At 38.6% G+C, this 16,657-nt stretch overlaps 1 protein-coding gene across 1 annotated transcript in view; it reads right to left on the bottom strand.

The window, feature by feature from the left end:
- LOC138950450 (uncharacterized) overlaps positions 1-8,202 on the bottom strand; it is a 131,906-nt gene extending 123,704 nt beyond the window's left edge. Inside the window, exon 1 of the mRNA XM_070322182.1 lies at positions 8,084-8,202. The gene's annotated coding sequence lies outside the window, so the exon portion shown is untranslated. The remainder of the gene's footprint in view (positions 1-8,083) is intronic.
- Positions 8,203-16,657: the final 8,455 nt, after the last annotated feature.

Genomic DNA, 16,657 nt, shown 5'->3' with positions numbered 1-16,657 from the left:
GTAAAGTCGCTACCTGTCACAGTCAGTAACTTCACCAACACTGTCCATTAAAACCGTCAAGTTCGAATAAATCTTGTTCAAATATTGTAGATTTATGTCCCTCATGGACACACATTGGTGTCATTTAAGCACCGATGTATTGCGGTCAAATACGAGCTTCTGCTCGCGAAAGATTTCAACCGATGCTCGATCATAACGGCGTGTTGCGAAAGCGTGCTTGCGTCTTGTTTAATGCATTACAGTGGCGAGAATTTAGTGTCTGATTCCGTAGCCGAACGGTTAACGAATTCGCCTGATGCGCGATTGAGTCGAGTTCGAATCGCCAGCAGGCCTTACTTTTTTATTTTATTTACTCTTAGTCATTAATTTTGTTTGTTTTTGTTTATTTTCTTCGTGTGCAAAAGAGTACGTTGTAATATCAAAATTGATTTAAAAAGTTAATTTTAGGCGAGAATGAGTTTTTTTTAAATTGATGGTTAACATGATATTACCGTTAACTACCTATGTACCAGTTTTGCCCAAAAGTGGGGGGGGGGGGGGGGGGGGGGGCGTTTACTAGGTACTATACCCTTGGCAGGAGCGGGTCCTTAGCTAGAAAAACGATATTTTGGTCATTTGTCATAAAAGTGTTCAAAGGATGCGTTATTGCACAAAACCCCCCTCTCTCTCTCTCTCTCTCTCTCTCTCTCTCTCTCTCTCTCTCTCTCTCTCTCACACACACACACACACACACACACACACACACACACACACACACACACACACACACACACTAACACTAACACTAACACACAAAATCAACCTCTCCAGACATCACTTCTCGCCAAAGATGAAGCTTTGAAGATGAAGACCATTGTTGGAGCAGTCCGCGGTACAAGCCATCAACAACTGTACGACGAGTCAGGCTTTATTTCACTTTAAGAGAGGCGTAAACACTCATTTCTCCCATCTACAACACAACTCTGGAATTCTTTACCAGACTACATAAAACTTAGTAAGTCCCTCAAGCACTTTTTGTCAAAAAGCTATTTAAGTCCGCCGTGTTATTGGTATTCTGGAGATCGCATTTCACAAACAATTCACTGTAAGCTCAGGCTATATATAAGTGATCTTAATAACGATTAGTGAGACGTCACGTTGCTACAGATGCATCTTGTGACTGCGGATTTCCGCCTGAAACCGTAAAACACTTCCTATTAGATTGTCCAAATTATCGCGAAGCACGCCAAGAAACCATACATACCATCCCTAACCACAGTATTCACCTCCCCCACCTTCTAAATGGAGACAGACAGTATTATCTAGATTTGAACAGGAACATTTTTTCCATAGTACAGTCGTTCATTGAACGTTCAGGCCGCTTTGGGCAAACCAGAATCAATGCTCCACAAACCGGACAACTTTAATTTCTGCACAACCCTCTTCTTTTTATTCCTTTTCTTCCCCTCCTTCCTTCCTCTTACTGTCTTTCTTTATAATGATTATGCAACGTTTGTTATGTTATTATAATTTTGGATGATTAATGAGATGAGGATGATTATAATCATGATGCTTTGGATTTCCAATTTGGTTTATTTAGACAAATTGTTCAGCCGTTACTGCCTTACGTTATAATATCCATGCAGGAACACCACTATAAGCTTCTAGCTTGTTGCTGTTACCTGTGTCTTTTGTATACATGTCATGATTGTAACATTTGTTGAAATAAACTTATGTTTAAACCAAAGATGAAGCTTTCGTTTCTTCTTTTTCCTCCCAGTCAAAAATGTATTGCGATTCTCTAGCCACTCCAGAAACCTTTTTCTGTCCAATCCCCGAAGCATGTCTAAGGAAAGGAAACAATTGAAAAACAGCAGACTGAATAATCTTTATTTATTTTCCTTGTCTACTAGTCCACTGGTCGAAACTGGGGGGCGGGCGTTTACTAGGTACTATACCATGTACACCTGCATGCAACTGAGGTTTATAAAAAATTAAAAAAATAAATCTCCCCGTGTTTTTATTTCATTCAGTTTGTTTGGGTTGTTGCTATTGACTTTGAAACTGACACGCCGGCGAAAACGCCGGTAACGCGTGCGCAGAGAAGAGCAAGCATCGGGAATCTTCAATTCTAAAAATAACCAACTGGTAGCTGCCGACCATTCGCTAGACACACATGAATACCGGGGAAAAATAAATAATTACTGGGCAGTAAAAATAAATACTGGGCGGTAGTTAAACGACAGTTTGACTTTGAAGGACACAATGTTGCAGCTTTTTAGCCAGCGTGTCAGTTTCAAAGTCAATAGCAACTACCCAAACAAGCTGAATGAAATAAAAACACGAGGAGACCCTTTTAATTTATTTTTTATTTGTTTTTGTTTTTAATCTCAGTAGCATGCAGGTGGCTGCTACCGCATTTTAGGTGGGTTTTTTTCTCTCTCACCTTTGTTTTCTTTTAAGCGGGAAGCATCCTTCTTCATGGTTATTTATTTAATTTTTTAATCAAATGTTTACATGTTTAAGTTCACAAACTTTATCAATAAACTAATAATTATCATGTTAACCAAAGATTTAAAAAAACAAAAACATGCCAGCCTAAAATTATTTTTGTTAAATCAATTTTGCTATTATAAATAACGTACTCTTTTGCACATGAAGAAAATAAACAAAAATAAACAAATGCCAAAGAGTAAAAAAAAATACGGGCAGATGGAGATTTGAACTCGACTCAACCACGCATCAGGCCAACGAGAGAACCACGGAATCACTTGAAAAACATTTGACACTGTAATGCATTAAAGAAGACACGAGCACGCTTTCACCACAAGCCGGTATGATCGAGCATCGGTTGAAATCTTTCGCGAGCGGTATCTCGTATTTGTCCGCAAAGCATTTTGTGTCCATGAGGGACATAAATCTACAAACAATATTTTAACAAGATTTATTCAAAATTGACGGTTTTAGAGGAGGGGGATGGGTCCTCTAACTTTACAGCTCGGAGACACCCGGGTAAGTCTTTACCGGAGTTTCATGAATAACACTTAGCGGACTTATCGAGCGGAAGTGGTTTTACAGGCCGGTATATGAGTTGCAGCTTTTTCAAGAATACGGGCCCTGTACTTCGTCAGTCCATCTATGGTCAGTCACACCTATCTCGAAAACTAAGCGTCGCACAGAACCAGCGCCCTTCCATTACAAGGCGCTGAGCCCACGGTACTGTACTGCTGGCGTTATGATCCCTCAAGCGTTTCGATAAATCAATACATTCAGAGGCAGTGTGTTCTCTCGTTATAACCTTGCTTTAGGAGCATTCACACATTCCACGAATTATTGTATGAGGACTGTGTGTCACAAATAATCTGTATTCAAGTCCAGCTTTGCACGGAGGCTTCGGTTGCCTTCCTACTGAGTTACGTGTTGTGTTTCCTTTGGCTTTTACATACTCTCCTGTCACTCAGAGGATATTACCAGTGAAGACACGCCGTTGTCTCTGCCGTGTATCACTGACAACAGCAGCCACATCTACAGTATAATTAGGTAGAAGTGCAATTCCTTTGGCACAGTCGTCATAACTGAAACTACTTTGACACTTATTCTTGCTTTTGCTACACCGATAGAGATTGCTGGTACAAAGTATACACTTTATGAATCTTATGATCCTTACTCTTTTTTTCTATTCCCAGAGGAAATGTTTTTAACATCAACCATGCGATTCATTTACTGCACTTTTGCAAATGCGTTACCATAAATGGCATCTTCTGCTGCCGTGTCAATCAACGTAGATTTTATAATTCTGTTAGTTTCCTGAAACAGAAGCGAATGTGTAGGAATTAAAATTGCTTGTGTTCTTTTGCTACCCCCAGGAAATGAGCAAGCAGCTCACACATTCAGTTATAAAAAGCACATCAATAATTGTTAAAACGAATTATGGTACTGTTATTTTATTTCTATTTCGAAGTACCAACTGTTGAAAATAAAATGGCGTCTTAAAGTTAACATTTAACATTATAGAGTGTGCCAACAGATTTAACGCACTAGCTCTATTCGATAAAATTAATTTTCTGCTGCAGTGAAATAATGTTCAGTCAAAACTTTGCGCTCTCCCTTACTCAGGGGATTTGAATGCAACCTCAATCCGTCACTGCTATGCCTTTTCAGTCCTGAATGCAGAGCAATTCAATGGCTGGGTCACACACATGACCTAGCTCCCCATAGTTCAGTGTTTGCTTTATAGCAGCAAACAAGCGTATTGCATTTCGGTTCTTTGGTGGTTTCTCAAAAACTGCTGACTTAAATCTATCAGAATCTAAACATGATGTAGGACAGTCATTTGGAGAATATCATATTATTAAAAAAAACAGCGAATTTTCGACAAATCAGTCTTGTGCATGCATGCTTGATTGTAACACTATAATCCAATGTATCCTTGGTTAAAGAGACCTGAAATATTTCCTTTATATATACCACCATTACGTTTATTGTCTATAGTACAGCCGTGAAGCTATAGCAGTACGAATCCTTACTGATTTCAATCAATCAATCAATCAATGAGTCTTATATCGCGCATATTCCGTGGGTACAGTTCTAGGCGCTCTGCAGTGATGCCGTGTGAGATGAAATTTTATACGGCCAGTAGATTGCAGCCATTTCGGCGCATATTTACCTTTCACGGCCTATTATTCCAAGTCACACGGGTATAGGTAGACAATTATTAACTGTGCCTAAGCAATTTTGCCAGGAAAGACCCTTTTGTCAATCGTGGGATCTTTAACGTGCACACCCAATGTAGTGTACACGGGGGGAGGTTCGGACACCGAAGAGAGTCTGCACACAAAGTTGACTCTGTAAAATAATTTCCGCCCAACCTGGAATCGAACTCACGCTGACAGCGGCCAACTGAATACAAATCCAGCGCGCTACCAACTGAGCTATATCCCCCCCATTTCAGTTAGTGAATACATACTTATAAATCTTGTAATTTCTACACATTATTCATCTCACATTTTTCAAATCTGGACAGAAAGTATCCAGGCTGCAGTGTGTTGGTATGCGTCCTAGTAGAAAGATGTTTTGTTTTCCCAGATTAACGCCTTGACGGATCTAATAATATTTACAAAATGGTCAAAACAGGAAGAAGCATACCATTTGTTACTGTTGATTTTCTTTTATTTCCGAAATAAAAAGACAAAAAGTGCTGTGTACTCACGTATTTGTAAAAACTACAACACTGAAGTAACAACAGAATGGTATTATTCTCTTTTCTTTTGTAATGTATGAGGGTTATTCTCGAGAGCTGTGTACCAGTGGAAACCATGTTACAAGGTTGACATTTCTGTACTTATCTGAGACATTTTAACCATAGATAGTGATTTGATTAATTAATACTGGTTCCATATAATTATTTCCTTGGCCTGCAAAGAAAGAGTTAGACATAATTTTCTTTTGTCTACGTTTTGTAAATTACAAGGGTTTCACAGAACATCGCCTGACTAACATTAAAACCAAAGGTTGTAAAATGGATTTAGATACTTACAGTTACAAAAAAACCACAACACAAATATATATTACGTTTTTATGGTTGCACATCTGTATCATGTTCTAAGTAGAGTATTACTAAAAGAGGTAAAGAGAATACATTCTAGTTGCCATTCAAAGGACTGAAAATGCATGTCACTAAATGGTAATCAGCTCTGGAGAATCACCCATATAATTATATTACCTGAAGAAGAGACACGGTCATTTTGAAATGTTACTTCAATGACTACTTCAATGTGCAACCACAAGGCAACATAATAAGTAATATCTGGCCATCAACAATGGTCACTGGATTTGTATCAATTTAATGAAACAATATACCTTCTGTACTTTAAATATGAAATTTAAGTCGACATAATACAGCTGACACACTTTTAGGCTCATTTCCTGCGTTTCGTCCAATCATTTGCAGAGACGTTGCTGCCTGTCTGGTATTAATGCTGGCAAGACACTTCTTACTGTTTTTAAAACTGCAAATGATGAGCAATCTGTATTTCTAAATGACGAGCATGCATGCCAGATAAGAATAGTGCACCGTACATGCAACATACCACACAGTAGAATATGCAAGCGTACGAATAGTGGAGCGAATGATGGCTGTTATTAAAAGTGAATAACATTTGAATGAGTTTTTGGTATGTTGCACGTCGAAAACTTCACTTATCGTATAACAAATATGCATGTAGTGCGTACTATTTCTATTTCTATGTACACCTTGCCCTTCTCGATCACTGTGAGATTGACTCATCACACAGAACTTTCCACAGCACACACTGCTATTAGCCATTGACCTAAAGGTATATGAACGTACTTTCAAAAATTCAACGGTATAACGCTCATATGATTGAATGATTATTACATTTAGTGTAAAACTATTTCTTGCTTACAGAGAATATTTGCTCGATCTATTATAATAATATAATAATAACGGGCATTTATAAAGCGCCTTATCAGAAGTTCAATCACTAGTGCTGGACTGATTGTGTAACCTCTGCGAACGCCAAGAAGAAGAAGATCAGAAGTTCAAAGCGCGTAACAACAATACATGTATACAAAATTCATACAATCACTGTCAGATTCAAACAACACATCATGCACATCTCACATCCCCAGACTCTATGCTAAGGAACTATCCGTAATGTTGTTGGAACAAGTGAGTTTTCAAATTGGACTTAAAAGATGAAATGGATGGAGAGTGACGTAATTGAAAGGGGAGTGAATTCCATAACTGAGGGCCATAATACGAAAACGTGCGGAAGCCATGAGCCTTGCGTTTAAAGCGACCTTGACGGAGAAGTCGAGCATCATCAGAAGAACGAAGGGTGCGAGAGGGAGTGTAGAGGGAGACCAGTTCCGAAAGATAGGCTGGTGCCGATTCAGAGATGATATTGTAGCAGAAGCAGGCAGCTTTATACCTAATACGTTCAGACACAGGAAGCCAGTGAAGTTATTTCATGAGAGGAATGCAGGGTTGTTGATGCTGGGGTGCTCTGAAAATGAGACGTGCAGCAGAGTGTTGTACTTTTTGCAAGGGTTGGAGAGTGGAGTCAGAGCAGCCTATGAGAAGGGAGTTAAAGTAATCTAATCTAGACAGAATGAAGGATGTAACGAGAGTTTTAGTGGCATCAACAGTAAGACATTTTCTTATGGAACCTATTCTTCTGATCTCAAAAAAGTAACATGTCTGACCCGTCGCGATATAACCTTCGTGGTTGAAAACGACGTTAATAACACCAAATACAGAAAGAAAGTAACATGTCTGACAGACTTTTTTTTATGTGTTGTTTCATTGAGAGGTGGGAGTCCATGATGAACCCAAGATTCCTAGCACTATCAGAGAAAGAAATGTCACTAGAACCTACTGTGATGGAGGCTGGAAGGGAAGTGGTCGAAGAGGAAGATCCAGAGAAAAGAAGGAATTCAGTCTTGTCATCATTTAACTTGAGCATATTGTTTGTCATCCATGATTTAATATCTGAAGTGCAGTTTTGGAGAGTGTGCGTCAGCGCTTGGATTTCTGTAGGCTTGCATGCTTGTTGGAGTTGTGTGTCGTCTGCAAAGAGGTAGTGATTGACTGCGTGTTGCTTGATGACGGCAGAGAGAGGAGTGGTGTATAGTACAAATAAAACTGGGCCTAGAACTGAACCCTGGGGAACGCCGAAACAGAGAGGAGATGGAGGAGATGAGAGATTATTGACAGATACATACTGACTACGGCCCTGTAGATATGAACTAAACCATTACACAGTATATCTGTAAATATGTATAACCCAAATAAAAACGTATTCCATTCTGACGTAATCTTCACTGTGTAAGTTGGGTGACAATTTTGACTGTTTTAGAAAAATGATACCATTTCCTAATTAAAAGTGCACGTGCTTCACAAAGATAAACTACAGTAGTACAGAGAGGTAGCTAAATGGCTACCACGTGGAGTTCGTGTGATCTTCACAGTTCTCGAAGATTCCAAATGTCTCGCTTGAAACAAACAAATAACCATCAATATATAACCATCATTATCATACAAATCACACAAAGTCGATCGTATCATGAACTTGCAACTCACCTGGGATCGCTGAGTTTTTTTAAATGAGTCAATTGAAGAAGAAACTGGTCTATGCTTCAGCCAGTAGTATATCTAACGAAAGTAACTGACACGGTCGCCACGCGTGAAGGCTCGAGGAATGGGAAGACAAACTGAATACAAGTGTGTGAGAGACGTAAAAAGCATACGTCTTTATTGTGTAAGAATAGGGAGGTTTAGAAACTGCGTCCCTATCAGCTACGTCACCTACCAGGACACCTATCTCACATGCGGGTCGCGCTGCGTGTGGTGATTAGGTACGTGTTCACGTAGCAAACCCTTCCATACGTCAGCGCAACGTATGTCAGATTTTATCAAGTCCAACCATCCGAGAAGGGTGTAAGGATGCTCAATATTTTCTGGAATCTTTCCTTCACGCTTCAGTCCATATTTCATAATTCTGGTTTGTATACATCGTAGTCGCCGATGTGTCAAGAGCATGACCCCACGAACGACAAGGCGCTGAGACTTACGTCGCGTATCCTTCTGTGGGCCTATTGAGTGTGCTCGCCTCGATTCACTTCGAAAAGCAGACACAGAAAGCAAAATACCGCTCGTTCAAATGTATTTTGTAGTTAAATCTGTTCAGTGGAATGAATTCAATCCCTACGGTAGAAAAAATAATGGAAAAGCTCCCCTAGAATGGATTTTAGTGCAAATGTGTCGGTGTCTCGATAATACGTGAACACTGTGACCTTCTTTTTGACAACTTCTGAGCGTTAGATACCACGTTACGTGCATACTACACCCCTATCACTGCGGGTATTCCCACTGTCGATCGCTGTGCGTGCTTCTGATCACGTATAAAACTGTTTTTATACGTGAAGGCAACGTATCTCATAATTATTACTTTAAAATATAAATATGAACCATTCAAATAAAGTATGAGACCTTTTCTTACAGCATTTTCCTATATCCTGGCGCATAAACCACATTTTTTAGTTGTGTGGTTGCTTGACTAAAATTAAATAAATCGGGTGACCCGTTCCAACGGCTCTGCGATATCACAGCAAACCATGAAGCACGCAAGGACGACCCAAGCTAAATTTAGAAATGTCATCTCGACCAAAATACTCCCAGGAAGCGTATGTTCAAAAAGACTGAAAATTCAGCATAACAGTAACCTTTTCCCAGGAACAGATCAAGTCTGCTTGGTAACCCAATGCACACGTGTATCATGTGTGTGTGGTGGTGGGGGGTGTTGTTTAGTTTTGGTTAGTAAAACTGCCTAGCAAGAATGTTTTGTTTCATAAAGACTTTGTAAACGACCATAAAGTAATGTTCCGTCCAATTCATTTGAATTGATGGCTAGGTTTGGGTACACACATAAAGGCATGCGCGTACGCACGCACACACGCACACCCACAAACACAGACAGACAGACAGACAGACAGACACACACACACACACGCGCACACATGTGGCGTCGCCCATTTACACAGACAGACATGCAGACAGACAAGCAGACAGACATACAAACACACTCACATATACACACATTCGCACATGCACATGACAGTCAGAAACACAACGACGCCCACTTACACACTAACACACACCCTTATAAGCGGGGGGTGAAAGCGTGGTGGCCAGTGACCCAGAACGAACACAAACCAACGCTCGAAGTTCGATTGCCCTACTTTTCTTTTCTGTTTCCTTTAAAAAAAACAAACATTGACTTTACCTGCTGGTTAACACTCGGTATGATCTGGGTCAATGGAACATAACTTCCACGTGCAGCACACAGCGACACCGACACAATGACAGCAGCAGTTTCAACACTGGGTATTGTTGCAGACTTTAGCGCGCTGTCCACGAATTTTAGAGCACGAGTTTTGGAGTTTTGCCCTACTTTGATAGGTGACGTGGTATCTAACGAGCAGTTTTTACAACTTTCCTCTGCGTGACTTATCTCGATAGGGATAGGTGAGGTCGGGGTACGTAACGCAATATCAAAACCTCCCTAATAATCTGAAATCGAGGTATTTATTAGGCAAATCTGTCGTTATTTGGGAAAAATAAATGTTTTTTATTTCACGTGAACATGTATATGGATTAAACTTCCGCTGACCTAAATTGAGACCAGGCCAGTTTTCATCCAAACAGTGGTTGCCTAGCGCGCAGTCATGTAACTTAAAGTAACAAGCTGTCCCAAATAAAATAGTCTACTATTTAATAGTGTGCCTTCGTTTGGGCATACAACCCCCCTCCCTCTATCCTTTGTTTTGGTTTTGCTTAAAATTACGAAAGAACATTGGACATTGTTTTTCAATATGAAGAGATAATACCTGTGTTGTTTTCTTTGAAAACTGTTGCAATAATCTGTACTTTCTGAAAAAGAATACAATTTACTATTACAGGCCAAAAAGCTACATTGCAGTTAGTAATGTTTGTTAAACTGCCACATTGGGTTTACCAATAAACGTCACAGCAACATAAAAAGCATGTAACTAGCAGGTGTGTTTTTTCAGAAGAAAAAAACACGAAAAGGAAAATCGACCATGACGATAAAAGGCATACTATATCTTTAAACCTGCGGGTGTTTTTCCACAAGCCATTTAGCTCCGCCCCTTGCTGCGACAGAGGGACGCCATGCATAGCTTTTATGAACCCCGTGCGCGGTCGTGTCAGCTCCTATCCCAGTGAAGGAGTTGGCTGCTGTTGTTACTCGACGTACCCTGTATCTTGCCGTACCATAACATTTTTCCATGAAATAAGTAAGTATTGTTAATGTCCTTATTAACGCTACGTTATGATACAAATCAATTGCAGTAATCTGCGATCACAATGTTATTAGCCAGAATTGCTTTGCTGTTGGCTGTTTTTGAATGGTATTTTACCGTAGGTAGTTTTATACATATGTCACCCGAGACTCATTTGCTTGGCACAGTTTTTGTGCAAAAAAATATAACGGTTCAAAATCACATACAACGCAAACGATTAATCACTTAGTCCGGATACAGCGCTTTTTGATTAAGCTCTGATCACACCAGACTGAGCTATATATATATATTACCTCGAATATGAGCGTTGTAAATTCAAACCTCAAAACCTAGTGACAGTGTATCTGCCACTTTTGTCTGTGCAAAAAAATGCCTCAATTGACGGAATGAGCTCCAAAAGTGTGTATAGTATGGCAATTCCTGTCATTGTTCATAGAACAAAAACTGCTTTCGGCGGCCATCTTTGACGCCATTTTGGCACACAACCGTCCAACGCAGAAGAAGACGCCATTTTGACACAAACAGGAGTGCATGAATCACTCATTCAGCGCGTGATCAACATCTGGCTGAGCTCAGTCCTCGGGCCAACCAGAGTGTCCGTTATATTTAGAAACTGCGCATGCGCTATTTTTGTTGAAGTTGTAGAAACTGCAGCATACCATTCCTTCATACGTATTACGTGTGGCTCAAATTTTGGAGAGCATACACAGCCAATATTAAAGGTAAGAATAACGCCCTCGTAATCTATAACTAAATATATCTGGGTTTTCACTATGTCAAAAATATGCTGCTCTATAAATATTGGCCTGTGATACGAACAATGTTTTTCTCTGAGGATCTCAACTCAACTCAACTCAACTCAAATTTTATTGGCTTCAATTTTCATAGAAGAATTTGTCTTGCGCTTGGGAGAAAGTAAGAGTATAACATATAAAAACGGCATTCATATCACATTTCATGTATCACACACAGTAATCACTAGTATAAGCCTACAATTATCACATTTGTACCTGTATCATACATGCAAATAAATAGTATCACATTTCCACGTATCACACACAATATATACATTACATAACATACAGCAAGCTTCCATCTCCCGCCCCCCCCTCCCACACATACATATCCTCGCACGTGCGTCGACTCCATACAAATGACATCATCAGTCCATTAACTAAAATGCACAATGACTAGTAGTGGGTACATGATACTTAATACGTGCTCAACTAGACCTGCTAACTAAAATAATAACAGAAACAAAAACAAGGACTGGGCACAACATTTACACGTGTGTGACCTACTTACATCAGGTGCCTGTGATCTATAAATAACAATGATTGCGTTTAAAGTAAAACATGAATAATGCCGATGTTTACTAACAATGAATACATAACAACTAAGATAAGAATGTATGTGCTTTCATAATATGATTATTTTATAAAACACAGCGGGGAATTTTGGAAAATAATTTTTATACGAAACTGCGCACATCGAGTCGAGCTCTGTAGCGTGTGTGTTCGGAGGCAGGAGACACACATGGCTGTGGATATTAATTGTTCGGTGGATTAAAAAGGATACCCCGACTTCGGCAGGGCAGAAGGAGGTACAAGACGGTGTGCTGTATTGCTGTGTGTGTGTGTGTGCTGTGCAGACATTCTGTGTTATGTGCATGTTCTATTCTAGTCTGTCCGTAGGCTCCCTCTGAGGGCCTATTGTGTACAAGGGGAGGTCACTTCCGCCTTATAAACAAACACATGTGGAGACCCACAGAAATACCATAGCATCGTAATGAAAGAGGGCAAAAATACTGATAACAGCAAGGTAAGACAGGTCTAGGACATTATTTCTAGGACTGACTAAGCAATAGAACAACATCATGATCTTCATAAGCAAATGATAGTGAGAACAAACAAAATTCTTACTCTTCTGACTGCTCCCAGTGATTGACATTCAAAACATCCATCCTGTTCTATTCTAAATAGTTGTAAAAAAACTTCATAAGAATAATATTAAACATACATACTTAATTTGTTTAAACATAATTCTAGTGTAAAAGTATACTTTATAAGTTGTGGAGATAATTTTAAAACATGAAGATAAAAAACACAACAATAACATGACAACATTAGAGTACAATGCATTCCTAGCTAGCTCTGAGGAAAACACCATTGTACATTTTTCAGTTTCACATGCATGCACTAAGTGGTATCATTAAGAACTGAGATGGCGGATGGAATAAACGACTTCCGCATGCGAGAGGTTCTACACTTTGCAGCTCTGTATCTACGCCTAGATGGCATGAGTGCGAACTGATCATGCAGGGGGTGCGATTCATCTTCAACGACCTTTATTCAGGATTTCAGGTAATTTCAAGCACGATCAGCATGAAACAATATTAAGTTCGCCATATTTGATTTCATCACCTTAAGATCCAGAAAGAATTAAAATTAAAAGATAACATAAAAACGAAAATAAATTACGAAGAAGAAAATCTGAAAAAATGCGGTGAAGGTCTTCTGATAGATGAATAATCGAACAAAGATAAAGATATCATGAAGGAATTCAAAGTATGATAACAGACACACAACTTGTGTATTTCAAATGCCAATCCAAGCCTCTCCTACATTCTGACTACTGGTTATGATTTGACAGCGATTCTTCTTCTTCATTGTTCGACAGATTTGACAGCGATGAAAATAAAATTAAAATCCAATTAAAAATCACTTCATCGCAGTGATGCTAACGTGGAATAGAACACAGTACTTTTGAGTGAGGGACATTGAAGCTGAAAGACAGTTGATAATGACAACTTTTCCATGTTTCTTCATGTTTTGTATTATAGACAAAACGAAAAGATACGCAGCAGGGAAATCATAATGATCACCGGTTATCTGTGTGTGTTGCTTTATCAAGAATAGTAATTGCAAAATGCTGTTCTAAAACGGTGAGAAACAATTTTTTTATTTTAAAGTGGTAGGAAGCAAATTGCTCTCATTAAATAGCAGGAAGCCTAATGTTCCTTAAAAATGGTAAACATTAAAATGAAAATGGTAAGTACATGCTGTTCTAGAATGGTAGTAAGCAAATGATCTTCTAAAACGGTAGAGAAAAATACTCTTGAAAAATGGTGGGAAGCATACATCTCTTCTAACATGGCAGAAAACAAAGGTTATTTTTAAATGGTAGGAAGCATACATCTCTTCTAACATGGCAGGAAACGAAGGTTATTTTAAAATGGAAGGAAGCATACATCTCTTCTAACATGGCAGGAAACGAAGGTTATTTTAAAATGGTAGGAAGCATACATCTCTTCTAACATGGCAGGAAACGAAGGTTATTTTAAAATGGAAGGAAGCATACATCTCTTCTAACATGGCAGGAAACGAAGGTTATTTTAAAATGGTGGGAAGCATACATCTCTTCTAACATGGCAGAAAACAAAGGTTATTTTTAAATGGTAGGAAGCATACATCTCTTCTAACATGGCAGGAAACGAAGGTTATTTTAAAATGGAAGGAAGCATACATCTCTTCTAACATGGCAGGAAACGAAGGTTATTTTAAAATGGTAGGAAGCATACATCTCTTCTAACATGGCAGGAAACGAAGGTTATTTTAAAATGGAAGGAAGCATACATCTCTTCTAACATGGCAGGAAACGAAGGTTATTTTAAAATGGTGGGAAGCATACATCTCTTCTAACATGGCAGGAAACGAAGGTTATTTTAAAATGGTGGGAAGCATACATCTCTTCTAACATGGCAGGAAACGAAGGTTATTTTAAAATGGTGGGAAGCATACATCTCTTCTAACATGGCAGGAAACGAAGGTTATTTTAAAATGGTAGGAAGCATACATCTCTTCTCACATGGCAGGAGACCAAGGTTATTTTAAAATGGTAGGAAGCATACATCTCTTCTAACATGGCAGGAAACAAAAGTTATTTTAAAATGGTAGGAAGCATACATCTCTTTTAACATGGCAGGAAACGAAGGTTATTTTAAAATGGTAGGAAGCATACATCTCTTCTAACATGGCAGGAAACAAAGGTTATTTTAAAATGGTAGGAAGCATACATCTCTTCTAACATGGCAGGAAACGAAGGTTATTTTAAAATGGTAGGAAGCATACATCTCTTCTAACATGGCAGGAAACGAAGGTTATTTTAAAATGGTAGGAAGCATACATCTCTTCTAACATGGCAGGAAACGAAGGTTATTTTAAAATGGTAGGAAGCATACATCTCTTCTAACATGGTAGGAAACGAAGGTTATTTTTAAATGGTAGGAAGCATATATTTCTTCTAACATGGCAGGAAACGAAGGTTATTTTCAAATGGTAGGAAGCAAACATCTCTTCTAACATGGCAGGAAACGAAGGTTATTTTTAAATGGTAGGAAGCATACATCTCTTCTAACATGGCAGGAAACGAAGGTTATTTTTAAATGGTAGGAAGCATATATCTCTTCTAACATGGCAGGAAACAAAGGTTATTTTAAAATGGTAGGAAGCATACATCTTTGCTAACATGGCAGGAAACAAAGGTTATTTTTAAATGGTAGGAAGCATACATCTCTTCTAACATGGCAGGAAACGAAGGTTATTTTTAAATGGTAGGAAGCATATATCTCTTCTAACATGGTAGGAAACAAAGGTTTTTTAAAATGGTAGGAAGCATACATCTCTTCTAACATGGCAGGAAAGAAAGGTTATTTTAAAATGGTGGGAAGCATACATCTCTTCTAACATGGCAGGAAACAAAGGTTATTTTAAAATGGTGGGAAGCATACATCTCTTCTAACATGACAGGAAACAAAAGTTATTTTAAAATGCTGGGAAGCATACATCTCTTCTAACATGGCAGGAAACAAAGGTTATTTCAAAATGGTGGGAAGCATACATCTCTTCTAACATGGCAGGAAACAAAGCTTATTTTAAAATGGTGGAAAGCATACATCTCTTCTAACATGGCAGGAAACAAAGGTTATTTTAAAATGGTGGGAAGCACACATCTCTTCTAACATGGCAGGAAACAAAGCTTATTTTAAAATTGTGGGAAGCATACCTCTCTTCTAACATGGCAGGAAACAAAGCTTATTTTAAAATGGTGGGAAGCATACATCTCTTCTAACATGGCAGGAAACAAAGCTTATTTTAAAATGGTGGGAAGCATACATCTCTTCTAACATGGCAGGAAACAAAGGTTATTTTAAAATGGTGGGAAGCACACATCTCTTCTAACATGGCAGGAAACAAAGCTTATTTTAAAATGGTGGGAAGCATACATCTCTTCTAACATGGCAGGAAACAAAGCTTATTTTAAAATGGTGGGAAGCATACATCTCTTCTAACATGGCAGGAAACAAAGGTTATTTTAAAATGGTGGGAAGCACACATCTCTTCTAACATGGCAGGAAACAAAGCTTATTTTAAAATGGTGGGAAGCATACATCTCTTCTAACATGGCAGGAAACAAAGCTTATTTTAAAATGGTGGGAAGCATACATCTCTTCTAACATGGCAGGAAACAAAGCTTATTTTAAAATGGTGGGAAGCATACATCTCTTCTAACATGGCAGGAAACAAAGCTTATTTTAAAATAGTGGGAAGCATACATCTCTTCTAACATGGCAGGAAACAAAGGTTATTTTAAAATGGTGGGAAGCATACATCTCTTCTAACATGGCAGAAAACAAAGGTTATTTTTAAATGGTAGGAAGCAAAATACTTAATTTGCTTCCTGTTAATGTTGTTTAAGAAGACACAACAACTGCAGATTATTTATTATTATTTCTTTCTTTTTCATATCTTATTCAAGTTATTGTCTATCCAAA

Source organism: Littorina saxatilis, linkage group LG16 (genome assembly GCF_037325665.1).
Source record: "Littorina saxatilis isolate snail1 linkage group LG16, US_GU_Lsax_2.0, whole genome shotgun sequence".
Lineage (NCBI taxonomy): Eukaryota > Metazoa > Mollusca > Gastropoda > Littorinimorpha > Littorinidae > Littorina > Littorina saxatilis.
This window is presented reverse-complemented; position numbering and strand designations above follow the sequence as displayed.